The sequence below is a fragment of the Macrobrachium nipponense genome, chromosome 7 (genome assembly GCF_015104395.2).
Source record: "Macrobrachium nipponense isolate FS-2020 chromosome 7, ASM1510439v2, whole genome shotgun sequence".
NCBI lineage: Eukaryota > Metazoa > Arthropoda > Malacostraca > Decapoda > Palaemonidae > Macrobrachium > Macrobrachium nipponense.
In genome coordinates this window covers 61,811,270-61,823,769 of record NC_061109.1, presented here as the reverse complement: position 1 = coordinate 61,823,769, position 12,500 = coordinate 61,811,270, and positions in this window count along the sequence as shown.

The window sequence follows — 12,500 nt, the reverse complement described above, 5'->3', positions numbered from 1 at the left end:
GTCCATGTTACTTTCCGTTGAATCTGTTTTTCTTCCTTGCATTTGTGTTTGCGTTTATGATTTGTTTTTCTTTGTTAATGAATGGATTACCATATCTTTTTTTATTAGATGTTGTGTAATTTTTCCTAATATTTTCTTTAAAAAATGTATTATGCATATGTCTCATTATATAATTTCCGGATATTTGGTAATATATTTTAGAACTTTAAAATTGAATTAGGTACTAGACATGAATTTCATAGCACTGACGTTGTTCTAGTTAGAAGTATTGTGGCATATTGCCTTTCAATAAAGCAGCTTCGCAAAATATCTTGAGTGGAAGATTGAGCAATGAAACATCTATCCTTCAAAAAAGAAAAAAAAAGGTGTTTCCTAGCCCAAGGCAGCACTAATCAGCTTCATTCATGTCTTCTCCGAACATGTTAGAGTTTTAAGATGCAAAATAGTTGAGTGCGTGAATGTTAGAAGCCACGAGATACAGATTATATGCCTACTTCATCATTCTCGGAAGAAAATGATAGAAAAATGTCAATACAAGTGTATCAATATATTTGTAATTTACTGGAATACAAAGATAAATGGCTCAATGATTACGGCAATTTATTTGTAAAGAGTATGAGAAATACACAACAAAGAGTACAGAATTATCTGTAACTTACAGAAATACGAACGTCTATAATTCCTTGATTACGTTAACCTAGTTAGACTCGATACACATTATGAATAATGACTTTAGGGGGCGTTTGTGACAAAGGGATATCACAAAGGAATTAGGTGTTAATTCACACCGGTGAGTAGCCTCATCTGTCTCATTCACTCATTCATGTCTAGATATCGTCCATTAATGTCATTTTCAACCGGGTCAATTCACCTGGCAATATCCATCATCTGGTGACATCCGGCAATGAGCGGTTGGTGTTGCCATTTCTCTGAATGGGTTTTATGCCATCTCGTTTAGAGCTGATATTAATTAGTTTGATCTTTTATAGAGATACAGATAAAAACACTATTGATGAAATATTACAGGTAATTGGAGTACAGTGCCGTTAATAATGGTTCGTGGATTAATGGCAAGTTATGGCAATGTTTGTTTATAATATTCATTAATTGTCTTTCGTAAGGAATCGTTTTATACGATATAATGAGAATTACGTATTCATATCTCAGTCACATTTGCGTAAAACCGAGTTCGTTAATGACCAGGAAATCTGTGATGATAATGAATACTGAAGAAGCTTACAATGATTTTTCTAAGCGATTCACAGTAACAGTCTTTAACTTGTTTCTTTTTACATTGGTACGTTTGAAAGATACCATGTCATGAATCAACGATTGTATTCTTCCTATAGTGTTACACATAACTCGAAACAGAAACTTTTTCCAACATTGTTTGGGAAAGTTGATGAAGAAAAATATCCAATAGTTGTCTTTGCCTAATTTGAAACCATTATTGCTAAAGAAATATATAATTATCTTTCGTATTTTTAGGCTTCTTTCAATATTGGGGACAGGGGTAGCTTGCAATTTCTACAATTTCCACAAGTGTTTTATGTCCCGGAGTAGACAATGAATCGAATCTAGAAATAAATGCGCGGGTCGACATTGATTGAAATAAGTGTTTTATATTTCTGCAGTCGACAAAAAAAAGAAAAATTACTTTTTGTCCTGAGATGCAATGGAGCAAGATTTTCATGGATTGAAACTGCCTTCTAACGCTTCTCTGTGAATAAGAAGGAGCATGTAGCTAACCTTTCTTAGTGGTCACCCATCCAATTAATGATCAAACCTAAAGTGGCTGAAGATTGAAATCTTTTTTATTTTTTGCAGTCGAAAAATATCGCCACACGACTTTTTGCCCTAAAACACAATGGTGTAAGAATGTCAGAAAAGTAATTATGGAACGAAATTACTAACAGTCGTTTTGCCTTGTGAACATAAAAGTCGCATACATGTCGAGCCCTTCTGGCCTTTCTTAGTGGTCACCCATCCAGTTATCTACCAAACACAAAGTTGCAGAACTACACTAATAGAAGAATTACGTGGCAACGAAAATAGAGCAAAATGAATAATATCAAACCTCTAATAAAAACGATAAGAACGAAAGCGCTGAAACAAAAACAAAAAGGCAAGTAATTAACTAACACCATAAGATCGAGGCAGAGCAAGAATCATCAAGCGAAGTCGCTTGACTCTGTTGATAAAAGTCGTGCACGAACAAGAGGGATAATTAAGAGACATAAAACCGACTTTGATAGCGGACAGAAGTGGGGATGGAGTGCAACACGCAATCAAGCAGCTGTGGTAGAGTGAAGTCGTCTTGATAAGAATAATTCGTCAGATAAAAATAACTTTTATGAGAATATGTGAATGCCATGCCTGGCTAGATTGTGGTGAAATAATATCTATCCTTGCTGAAATATTCTGTTTATTTTAACTACTTCTTGGTTAATCAATATAAATAAAATAATTACACAATAGATATATGGTCTAATTGATTCAGTATAGAAAAATAAAATCACACAATACACAATTATCATCTAACTGATTTAGTATAGAAAAATAACAGTACTCAGTACAAAGAAGTATAATTTAATTGATTCGGTATAGAAAATTGTTACAGAGTATACACAGAAATATGGTCTAACAATAACTTTTAAGAACTAGGATCATTTTTAGGTCAGGCTGATGGAGACCAGAGGCGGAACAGTCATGTCTGGTAGGGCCATGAATCCTTGGGTAGGTTATGCTGAGAAAAGTTAGCTTAAGATCTAGCAATATGTTTTTATTTCTTTATTTATCCCACGTTTTACACAAGATAGGAAGGTAAGATTATATATATATATATATATATATATATATATATATATATATATATATATATATATACTGACCACTACATTATATTATGTATTGTAACGATTTTAGTGCCTACGCTCTTTCAGAGATTAGCACCGCAAAAATGAAATTGACAGTACGAAGTCCCAATGAAAGTGGTTTGGGAGCGCGCTACGAACACTAGCCATGCATATTTGATTGTTTTCCCCATATAAGAATTTTTATGTTAAATTTTGCCTTATTTGAGAAATAATCGTACTTTCATAACATTTTTCTCAAGAAGTTTTAATTGTCTAGATAATTTTGATAATGAAACATAAATCGTTCGATACATGAGACTGGAAAAGCGAGAAAGAGGGAGAGAGAGTGGTGTGACAAAAGTGAAAAGAGAAGGATTTTTCTTTATACCTTTTACTTATCATCAGATTTTGCATCATTCACGCGACCAAGACTATATAAAACTTGTGTTTTCATACAATAAATTCAACCTGAATATGCTGGTGCTTTCAGATTTTAGATGTGTGTGAGATGAGAAGAGAAAATTAAGAATATGTCTTATTATGTTGAGGATCATCCGGATTCTGAGAAAACCATAACTGCTCAAACTCGCTTACCTGGCACAGGGGACACGACCTGGGATTCAGATCTGATGAAACTTTTGCTTTCCTCACTCACCACTCTCTCTCTCTCTCTCTCTCTCTCGCTTTTTCAGTATCATGTGTCAACGATTTTAGTTTCATTATAAAAATCAAATAGACAATTAAAACTTCTTGATAAATATATTAAGAAATTACGATTATTTTGTCAACTATGTCTATATTTAACATAATAATTCTTTATAAAAGAAAAACAATCAGATAAGCATGGCTAGTGATATGTATATATATATATATATATATATATATATATATATATATATTGTGCATAACGTGAGATAAATGAAGAAATGGAAACATATTGCTAGTTTTCTAAGCTGCAGACGAAAATATGAGACACGGAGCGAGCCGCCTATCTCCCGGTTCCAGCCAAACAGAGGACGCCAAACAAATGTCTCGTGAGTATAGTGCTCAGCCAAGAATCTACCTTACAAAGTGAATTAGCTATTGTTGCCAAATTAAATAGAATAAAAGTCAGAGTATTCAGTAACTGATATATAAAAAAAAATTGTATAACGAAAGGAAGTCTCGTGTTCAAGTAACAGAAACATTGCAATATGATTTATTAAATTGCAGTGCCGTGGAGCTAAACTCAAATGAAAATGAAAGAAATCCGATTGTTTCAGAAAGAAAGAAAACGGAACACCTGACCTACATCAACATAATCTGACCATTCCGATTGCGACGCAATGCAAGGAAAGAATCACGTAAAATGCAGACATTTTTCCCAAATCGAATTGAACGGCGGGCGAGGCGAGAGACAAAGGGACCAGTGCAACAAAACTCAACAAAAGACATTTAAAAAAAAAGCTTGTCGAAAAGTTTCGGATATCACAGAAATCATTCAATGAAAGTAGATGGATTCTCATTGTGCATTCGGTTCCCAGAATCGGAATAAAACCGGAAGTAAATGACACAGCTCAAATTCGTTTTCATCAAAGAGAGACTGCATGCCGGGAGGCTCTCGTCTTGTCTTGTTGTCAAAATACTGGTTTGGTGTTCGCTTAAGGAAGTTCTTTCTTCGCCTGAATAAAATGACTTGATATTCTGGGCTTCGAAATTGTCATTGCACACACAAACATATATATGTGTGTCTGCATATACTATATGTATATATATATATATATATACATAAGTGTAATGCACATTGCACATACATATATTTTAATGTTAAGACCCAATTATCCTGTGAGACCAATAATCAATATAGTTGATAGTGTTACTTATGCTTTGTCAATATTCCCTGTTTCATTTCACAGTCGTTAGTTGGCACAATATCCAAGTCACACAACATTAATACTGTGGATTTTGTGTTGATAAACTACAAAACTGTAAAGCTTACAGACGATGAAATTACGATTAGTGTCATTTTATAGATAATTTGTTTTCAGTGGACAAATCAAGAACACCTTTTCCTTTTTCCTCTTTGGTTTTTTCTTCGTTGTCTTTGTGGAGTACATCGATATATATATATATATATATATATATATATATATATATATATATATATATATATCGAACTGCAAATGTCCTTTAATATCTAATTCGCTCTACCCCGGAATTAATATATTTTTCATATATGTTTAACCGAGGGGGAATTTATTAATCGATAATAGAATTGCTGACCGACAGGCGCGAACCATCGTCCTCTCAATTCCAGTACTGGCAGTGAAGCCATAGCCAATGTGGCGAGGTTGGCTAACGCTTCACTGCCAGTCCTGGAATTGAGAGGTCGATGGTTCGCGCCTGCCGGTCAGTAATTCTATTATCGATAATAAATTCCCCCTCGGTTAAACATATATGAAAAATATAATTATTCCGGGGTAGAGCGAATTAGATAATAAAGGACATTTGTAGTTCGATATATGTATATGAATCACGGTAATGTGATATGACGTATATCTATATATATATATATATATATATATATATATATCATATATAGTATATATATATATATATAGATATATATATAGTATGTATGTATATATATGTGTGTGTATGTATGTGTGTGTGCGCATACACAAACACGTACAAATGAACTAACACAACACTCTAGATCTATAAAACACCATGTATAAGGCAGCCAGCCGCCTTCCACGAGTGAGAGGGAACAGCAATTAAGACGATCATATACTGCTGGCTAAGAGGAACAACGTCAGCGCCCCATGGAGGCACGACTTTTGGGACGCTGAAATGTTCGCCCCCATGGGGTCCATTTGCTCAAGAACTCTCTCTCTCTCTCTCTCCTCTCTCTCTCGTCTCTCTACTCTCTCTAGTACTGTGATGAATTCATTTCTTATTTCTTTTGAAAGTAAATGGGTAGCTTGTGATATATATATATATATATATATATATATATATATATATATATATATATATATATATATATATATATATATATTATATATATATATATATATATATATATATATATATATATATATATATTATATATATATATATATATATATATATATATTATATAATATATATAGAGCCATCCCGCACTCCTTTCCATAACCACTGCTGGGACAGGCTCCTCTGGTAGGAGAGCCTTGAATACCAAGGTATTCCCGGACCAGTTGGTTGAATATCTTGGCATGCGGATGGGCGTTAGTTTATGTTCTCAATAGTATTTGCAACAATGCAGGTTTGCATATCGGCATTCTATTGTCCCCGTCTCAGTGTGCGAATACGATCAGCTTGAAGTAGATACGCTTTCATCCTCCCGTCTGTCGTCTAGAGAGAGAGAGAGAGAGAGAGAGAGAGAGAGAGAGAGGGAGTGTGTTAATAGACAGTTATGGAGACAAAGAAAGATATTTTCATTAACTGCCTAAGAGAAAATCACTTATTTTATTTATTGCCCTATAGAAAAAATCGCCTCGTTCATTAATATCCCTCAGTAAAAAACAGCAATGTTATGTTTTTTAACAATATGAAATTATTTATATTGCATTATCCTAATAGAAAAACAGCTTTTTTGATTGTTTTCCGATATAAAAATAGTTTTTTTTTATTTACTTTCAATAGCAAAAAAACTTTGTTTCGAATGACTGCAGTTTGTTGATAAACATTTTTTAACCTACTTGCCCGAAATTAATTCTCTCTTCTCTCTCTCTCTCTCTCTCTCTCTCTCTCTCTCTCTCTCTAGGCCGCATCAGGTGTGACTAACAGAGGAAATGTGTCAATCTCAGGACGGATAATTGGTACCTTCCTAAAGTTCACCAGGTTAATTCCATGTCATGTTTACGCCTTGTTGGCATACATGTGTCATACAGGCATCGAACAAGACCTCGTTGGTTCCTCGCAGGTGATAACAAACATGCAATGGACTCTCCTACTTGTTGCTTGTGGTCTTCTTGCGTTCTGTTTATTTCTTCTCGTCTGTATGCGACACTATTTTATGCTATGTTATGCTTTGTAAGTTCAGTTATTTGATTTTTTTTAGCGTTCAAGTTCTCCTGCGTATTACATTAATTCTTTAAGTGAATGGTTTGTTGGAGTCTCCCACAAATGATTACTACGAATAACGAATATATACATATATATATATATAGATATATATATATATATATATATATAGTATATATATATATATATATATATATATATATATACATATACATATATGTAAATAGTTATATTTATAAACATACATATATGATATAGTATATTTATGTATACATATATGTATATATTTATATTTATCTATATATATATATATATGTATATTTATAAATATATACATACATGTATATATATATATATATATATGAATATATTTATGAAATATATACATACATGTATATTTATATTTATGTATACGTATATGCATATGTATATACACATATATATATATCATATATATATATATATATATATATATATATATATATATGATATATATTTATGTGTGTGCGGGAATCTCTCTCTCTCTCTCTCTCTCTCTCTCTCTCTGTACATACAAATAAGCATATTACTTTCGTGAAACATTTCCTTGTAAAAAATTATTACCTCGGAAAATCTTTGTTATTCAAATAACGATCCAAAAAAGAGATGATCTCCTCAAGTGTTCCTGTGTCTCACTTCACGTTGGAATCTCTCTCTCAAGGAGACATTCTGAAAGACGAGACCTGCAAATGACAGGTCTCATTAGATAGAGAAGCCACATCATAAAATGAGGAAAACGAAATTCTTCTACTTACCCAATTATAAGATTTTGAAAACTCGAAAATTTGACTAAGAGAGAGAGAGAGAGAGAGAGAGAGAGAGAGAGAGAGAGAGAGAGAGAGCGAGTGACGCTGGAATTTGAGGATAACTTCTTTATTAATTTTTCAAATGTTTTTGACTAAGAATTTCTCAATTTAAAAGCTCAGCTTCGTTCTACAATCACATCGTAGTTGCATGAGGAATGAAAGTTACATATATGTAAAATGTATTAGAATAATTTCATTTGGCTAAATAAATCTTTTCTTCGGTTTCAGAATCAATGCCTAGTGCCACTCGCCTCGCCTGGATCAGTTTTGTAATCTAATAGTAACAAAACATAAGTAACTAATAATAAATAGTCACATTACACATTTTTCTTCATCGGAAGTTTTTAATTTTCATTCCAAGGAGAATTTGTAAGTTTCGGTGTCATGAAGAAAAGGAGTGAGCCATAAAATAGCTATGAGACTAATGAGTTTTTTCTCATTAAAGATCAATACGATTTCACATAGGGGTTCCTTAAACTTCAGCGGAAGAGAGAGAGAGAGAGAGAGAGAGAGAGAGAGAGAGAGAGAGAGAATGTAAGTTTCTTAAAAATAACTACACTAAACTCTTTACACACACTCTCTCTCTCTCTCTCTCTCTCTGAAACGTGACCATATGTAACTGATGACCTTCAATAAAGCAGACTGAGAATTATTGTGAGAATATGCTGATTTCAATCGATTGGATTCTTTATGGTGACTGTTATGATTTACGAATTTCCTTCTTTCAACTATTCATTGAATGACCTTTCACTGATTAGCACCATTATTGTCTTATTCAAATCACACTTCCTTTGAACCTCTCTCTTCTATACATTTCCAGGAACAGCAGCGTGAGAAAGCAGCAATACAATGATTTGTGATTCCAGCCTTCCATTCCATTTGAGAAATCGCGAAATGTCTCAGTTGGAGAACCGTTCCAGTTTTCCAGTAAAAACAGAAAAAAAAAGACTAGAGGTGAATTGGAAGCTTCACGTTGGAAACCTAAGGTGAAGAAAAAAATGGAGATGAAATCATTCGTCGTTTGGGAACCTTCCTGATTCCGACAGTGGAACTGAATAGAAAAATGAGATTGGAATATTTGGGACTGACGCTGATGCGAGTTTTATCTCTGCCTGTAGGGAGAAATTTTCTTGTCCTTTTACTACGAAGGTAAAGGAAAACTCAAAATAGAATTGTGGCCTTTATCTATGGAGTGATTAGTGGCACATTCAAAATAAAACTGTGGTCTTTTACTAAGTAGCTAATAACTGGGAATTCAAAATAGAATTGGGAGTTTTTATTATGAAATATTAATGAAACTCGGAACTGATTTGTCCCTTTCACCTCGAAGAAAATAGTGGCCTTTTACTGTCAAAAACACAATGGGGAATTTTGGCGATAAGTCTGGCCTTTTACTACACAGAAATCGGTAGGGAACTCAAAATATATTTGTGGCCTTTTACCACAAAGAAGAATGACCAACAAGGTAAACGATTTAACATATATTAAGAGAAGCAGAGATGACAGTTTCCAACATCTCTTAGTTCCTCGTTAACGACCGGTTTTCGCGCTCGGCTACCAATCCGGTGGCCTGAAGTTCGATTCTCGGCTCGGCCAACGCGGAATCAAAGGAGTTTATTCTAGTGATAGAAATTCACTTAGCGATATAATGTGGTTCGGATCCCATAAAAAGCTGTAGGTCCGTTGCTAGGTGACCAATTGGTTCCTAGCGACGTAAAAATATCTTATCCTACGGGCCAACCCTAGGAGAGCTGTTAATCAGCTCAGTGGTCTAGTTAAACTAAGATACTTAACTTTTTGTTTTCCCACAACCAGTTTTGAAAAGGTCCTCCGGCGATGGGAGACTTGAGAGGTGTTAAAGGCTGGTGAAGGAAACATCACGCTTCTCGGAAGACAGCTGTTTCCTGGTCTCCCATTCAAAGATTAGAACTTGAAGTGTTTGTCGTATTAACTGAACAGATATTTCTCTCCATTCCGTTACCATCTTTCTGTTTAGGTCCATATCAGACGTTCGTAACTGGGGATGATTGGTTGTATTCACCACATTTCTTGATGCCAGATATTTTATTATAGTACATAATATTTTTTTCTGGTAAATTACTGATATACGTCTATGTATCGAGAGTGATAATCAAAATTTTCAAAAATATTTAACATTCATATATCTTAACATATCATTAGTGCTTAACGCTGATAATTACAATTGACACGCCAAATATGATGAAAAAAAATTATCACTCAATTTCCAGCGATTGTTGCTTCAAGACATGCGTTATCATATCCTGCTGCACACTTCCCTAGTAACGCTCGATTCAAACGGACAGGACATACTTGCATTAATTTACGCAAGTCGAAATGACAAATGACATTGGCTGAACCCTGAGGTCATCAAATATTTAAAGCATGCTTAGCGTGAACGTGGCTTGCTTGGGTATTCGTCTGCATTTTTTTTTTTACCTATCATCCAACGCAGAATTTTTCCCAGTCTCTATGTACAGGTCTAATTAACTTCATTTTTTTGGGCGGACACCCTGATATTAAAAATAAATGGAAACCAAACAGGATCCAAAAGAACTTGTTATGGATTCATTAATTCCGCCAGATACGTTTGCAAAGAGGTTTTCAGCTATTGAGCGTGATCACTTCAAATCTTTCTCTCCGTTTCGTTTGAACTTTCTTATTAGCTTTGCTTAAAGTTTTCTCCGAGGCTGTAAAAATCTGTCGTTTAATAAGGTATTCGAAAATGACACGTCAGATTTTTATGAAAGATTTCACCAATATTTATTGGACATTATCTCCCTTTTTGATTGACTTTTTCGAATATTGATCAGCATTTGGATGTTTGTTGCTGTGGAAACTAGCTTGCCTATGATGACAGGTGTCGCCATGGAAATCAGCTTTTCCTTTATAAAGTACATAAGTGCTAGAGACTTAACTTTATACTTATTACATTTAAATTTTGTATCATTTAACTTTAGGTATGGGATATCGTGAAAAAAAATTAAAAAAGAAGAATGGTATCTTCTTAAAAGTCCAGTTTTCAAAATTGGTCAGAGGTGGTTAGAAATATTGTTATCAATTATGACAAGAACACACCATAAACAAATGCAAACAGAGAAGTGCGATATTCGCAAAGAAATATTAACTCGATTTCTAGCAAACTTAAACATAAAATACATGAAAATATAATTATTGCTTTTGTAAAAAGACCAGGATGCTCTCACAGAGCTCTGCAAAGATCAACATAAGAATGCACTCCGAGATTGTTTAATCTGCTGTCGTAGAAGACGAAACTAGAATTAAAAAAACATTGAATATGGAAATAGATATTGAACAAAGAAAGAATATGTTCTACAAGATCAGTATCTGATTCAGTCACAAATGGAACGCCCGTAAAACGGATAAAGGTCTGTAGTTGACTTTCTGAACATTAACCCCCTCAAAAATACATAAAAAAAATTGTAACGCTGTATCTGAAAAGTAACTGTATTGATACGTTTCACGCCTTGTGGAGCGGAAGCCATACCATGACCGGAATTGATACAACTCTGATATCCCTATACGGGTACTCTAAATCCTGAATTTTTATTTTGTAGTTGTTGTCTGGTTCTCAAAAGTGGATATCTATTTCCAGAAATGCTTTGTTTTTGTTCTCATGGAATAAACGCGTGCGCGCTTTATGGGGTTTGTAAAAATGCGCATTACACACAAACACACACACTCACACACACAAACGATCTTTTGAAACTGTGGGATATTTCCGCTCATCTGCAGTATATATTCTGAGACCCGTTTCTAGATTTTGGATTTTCTCAACTGAATCAATTCATGGGAATTGCGGTTTTTTATCTTTTAAATTCTTTCAATAAATGGGAGTCAATGAATAAATTTCATCTTGTCAAGCGAATTTAGGTATTATGTAAAAAAAAAAGTTTTTTACAAACATGAACAAAGGTAAAGAAAATGTTATAGCAATCTCTCTCTCTCTCTCTCTCTCTCTCTCTCTCTCTCTCTCTCTCTCTCTCTCTCTCTCTCTCTCTCTCTCTCTCTCTCCCCAAACCCACATTTTCTCGAAGAAAGATTACATAATATTCGAATATATTTTCTCATTAATGATTCATGCTTGAGTAGCTAATATTATTGTCTAATTATTTGGAATTATATTGAATTACAAAAAAGTCCTATTAGCGTTTACTCTGCACATTACTGAAATACTTTTCATTCCCATTTTAAGAAAAAACGGATAGTCTTTAATTTATAAATGATTCTTTGATAAAAGTAAAAATTATTTTTAACTAAGCGTTTGATTACATCGCGACTAAAGTTTCTACCCAAGAAAATGTTCAAGATACAACACGTATAAAAACTTTAATCTGTGCTTGGAGGAGATTAAAATTCTCTTTAAAGATCAGCTTAGTCGTTGTTTATTTCCAAAGAGGAAAAAGGAAACGAGAGAACTTCGTAATAAGAGAATGCAACCACGGATTCTTCAAGCGAGTGGTGGCAGAGGAAAGGTTACGGTGATGAGAAAATTAACTTTAGAATTTATATTAATAATAATAGTAATTGTAATAACAGCAAGGAAAATAATGATAATGATATAACAGTAATATTGTGACTGTCACATAGCTATTAATTAACGTTTCCCCAAAACCTATGAAAAATAATTCCACGTACATAATGACGCATTGGCATACTATAGGGTATCTGCTGCACCCACATTTTAGCCCTCTGCTTTGCTCTCATTCCA